The 3,466-nt window shown below is 41.4% G+C and overlaps 1 pseudogene; it reads left to right on the plus strand.

The window, feature by feature from the left end:
• Positions 1–2,081: 2,081 nt before the first annotated feature.
• Positions 2,082–3,466, plus strand: part of LOC103196461 — a 38,363-nt pseudogene continuing 36,978 nt past the window's right edge.

A 3,466-nucleotide genomic window follows, 5' to 3' on the forward strand; every position in this document is an offset into this window, starting at 1 on the left:
GCACATAACAACAACAACAACAACATCACTACAAAGTAGATTGCCCAGCCTTCCTTCTGAGGAATGGCTGATGGGTTTGTAGTTGGGATTGACAACAAAATGGAGGATAATCACATCTGATCACATTCACATAGGGAAGGGTTACATCATTACATAACTGCCAAACAGCCTCATAACATAACTCCAAACCACTGAGAATCATGGCCTAGCTAAACTGACAAATATTTTCGGGGGACACATTTCAATCCATGATAGTGCCCTTCCCACTTAGGTAACCACACACACCAGGATGTGTTACAGGAGCTGGGACTCATTGGCCTATTTAGAAAGTTCACATGAACCAAAGGCCAATTGAATAACCCAAGTCAGAAATCTCCCCTACCGGTCCCAGTGGACAGTATCAGACAGTGGGTGTAGACAACCCAGGGGGTATATCTATGATGCTGTAAAAGCCAACCAGCAATTAAAAGGTAAGTGTCCTAAGGGACTGTTTTCTTTGCTAAAATCTTTGAGACATTCCAACTCACTCTGAAAATGGACAGAATGAGTTACAAGGTAGGTGTATTCCTCACTTGGTGTAAACCCACTCCACCTATGGGCCTTGAATCTAATTCCATAGGAGATTCAGGAACTCCTGATAGGTTTTGTTCCCTCTATCTTTCAATCTGGGAGCTCTGGTAGCATAGTGCGGTGCCTAAGGTATTTGACTGCTAACCAGAAGGCTGACGATTCAAACCCACCAGGCAGTCCTCAGAAGGAAGATTGGGTAATCTACTTCTGTAGAGATACAGCCTCGGAAACCCAAGGAGGGGTCACTATGAGTCAAGTCGATTCAATGGCAGTGAATTTGGTGGGTTTTTTGTTTTTTTTTTCAATCTTTCAATCTAGTTTATATGAAGGTGCATGAAGGAGGTGGGTAGGCCCCCAAGTAATTCCAACTTTTTTTCCTTTCAGAAACATGCAGTTTCTGTGCACACAAGCAGTTCACCCTGTTATGCAATCTTATCATGTTCCAATTTATCGTGGACTTTACCTATACAAAAAATATATCATACCTAGTTCAAAGGTATGGATAACAGGATGCCACTGATCTGATTCAGTCTTTAGTCAGGCAGCCAGGTTCCCTTTCACACATCTCTTACCCTGCACTTAAATAGCTTTATTTCCATTTAGCCAGGAATAATAAATAGTATGCCTTAAAGTGGGGGGGAGGAGGATTATATATGTCAGGCTAGAGACCTAGGGAAAAATGGAGCAAGGCTATTTCCCCAAATACACAGGCCTAAGAAACTAGTTCTATACCTTTATTTGCTGCCACATGGGGGTTCCCCATGCTCTGCTCCCTTACTGTCACCCTTTGCCCACAGATCCTTTGTGGCAGACATAATGCTATGTGGTTCCCCATCAAGTTTCCTTTCTTAGCACACAGCTAAACTGTATTTCCCAGCCTCAATTGCAGTTAGGTTGTGAGTGGACTAATGGGATATGGCTGATCCACACGATCTTCAGGCCTGGTCCTGAAAAACAACTCATGCAATCCTCCAGCTCTATCTTCCCTTGGCACAGCAAGGAAAGAATAAGCTTCAAGACTCTCTGTTCTCATTTTCTTTTCAAAGTGTCTGCTTCTTATTAAAGTAAGAGTTTTAAAAGTTTAAAAAAAACAGTTGCCATCAAGTCAATTCTGACTCATGTGTCAGTAGAACTGTGTCCCATAGAGTTTTCAAGGCTGATTTTTCAGAACTAAATTGCAAGGCCTTTCTTGTGAGGATACCCTGGGTGGACTTGAACCTCCAGCCTTTCAGTTAGCAGCTAACACATTAACTGTTTGCACCACCCAGGATCTCCTTTAAAAGCTTGCCAGTTTACATAACATACTACACAAAAACATAGTTCTACATCCTACTTTGGTGAGTAGTAGCTGGGGTGTTGAAAGCTTGTGAGCAGCTGTCTAAGATGCAACAATTGATTTCTCCTCAGCCAGAACACAGAAGAATGAAGAAAACCAAAGATGCATGGGAGCAACTAGTCCAAGTGGACTATGTGAACCTCAGTCTACATAACCTTGAGACCAGAAGAACGCGATGGTACCAGTTGTCACCGTCAATCATTTGGAAAGGGATCAGTGTAAGAGATCCTGGATAGAGTCGAAGAAAAATGTGGAACAAAACTCAAAATCATAAAAGAAAGAAAAAATAGGCTTACTGGTCTCATACAGACTGATGAACCCCAAGACTATGGCCCCAGTCACTCTTTGGGCCTGGAACTGAACTCACTCCCATGGCTTCCAGCCAAGCACATAAGGTGAATATTTACAGCAGTAGGTATACTCCCTAGAGCAGTCAACGATGGGAGATTAGAATGGCAGTATTTGCACAAGGAGATAGCTCAGGGGGGCAAGAATGCATAGAAAATAAGGACACAGAAAAAAGAACCACAGAGAGCAAGTGGGAAGAGAGCTGTTGCATTATGGGGATTGCAATCAATGTCATGAAACAAAATGTGGGAACTGTTGTATGGAAAAGGAATTTGTTCTGAAAACTTTCACCAAATTACAAAAAAAAAAAAAAAGCAGGCCAGTTTAAAAAAAAAAAAAAAAAAAGGATGGGATGAGAGTACTTCATTACATAAATCATTAAAAAAAAAAGTCAACAATTATCTCCAAGTATCAATTTTCACAAAATAACTACAAGAACTTTGTACTTATTCATTCTTTTCTAACATGACACAGTATTTCTACACTTTACCTAGTCTTCCCTCATCATATTACAGCATATCTATGGCCAAACCCACATGTATTTAAGGAGCTGGATGAACAAGTTGATCTAAGTGGAGATTATTCAGATCAAGATTATAAACACACATTTCTCTGCCAAGACTCTGACATCAGCTTTCTTATCTCCCTCCTGCCTGCTGCCAGTTATTCTCTGAATTACATTGAAGTTCTTTATTTCATGAACCACATGGGAGATCAATAACCACATCTTCCCCTTGCGTTGAATGTCTTTGTTGCATAAACCTAAAGGGACTTACCATAGATGGGCTTGCCTTCTACTTATTGCCTGAAGATGCAATAAGAACTCACAGAAACTCAGCCTTTTGATTCAAGGTGACCACACTGCCAGCTTCATCTGAAAGACCTTTTGCTCTTGATGCAGTTCTGTATCACATCCAGAAAAAATATGATCAAAGTTGCTGTCAAGTTAATTCTGATTCATGTTGACTCATTTCATGCATGCAGAGTAGAACCACCTGAGAGGGTATTTAAGATCATGACCTTTTGGAAACAGATCAGCAAACCTTCCTTTCAAGACACCTCTGGGTAGGTTTGAACTGCCAACCTTTTAGTTAGTAATGAAGCTTTTAGCCATTTGCACCACCTAAACTCAAACCCGGGAGCTCTGGTAGCATAGTGGCTAAGGCACTTGACTGCTAACCAGAAGGCTGGCGGTTCAAACCCACCAGCCAC

Source organism: Orycteropus afer, unplaced genomic scaffold, assembly GCF_000298275.1.
Source record: "Orycteropus afer afer isolate SDZICR_OR568_19922 unplaced genomic scaffold, OryAfe1.0 scaffold00066, whole genome shotgun sequence".
NCBI classification, from domain to species: domain Eukaryota; kingdom Metazoa; phylum Chordata; class Mammalia; order Tubulidentata; family Orycteropodidae; genus Orycteropus; species Orycteropus afer.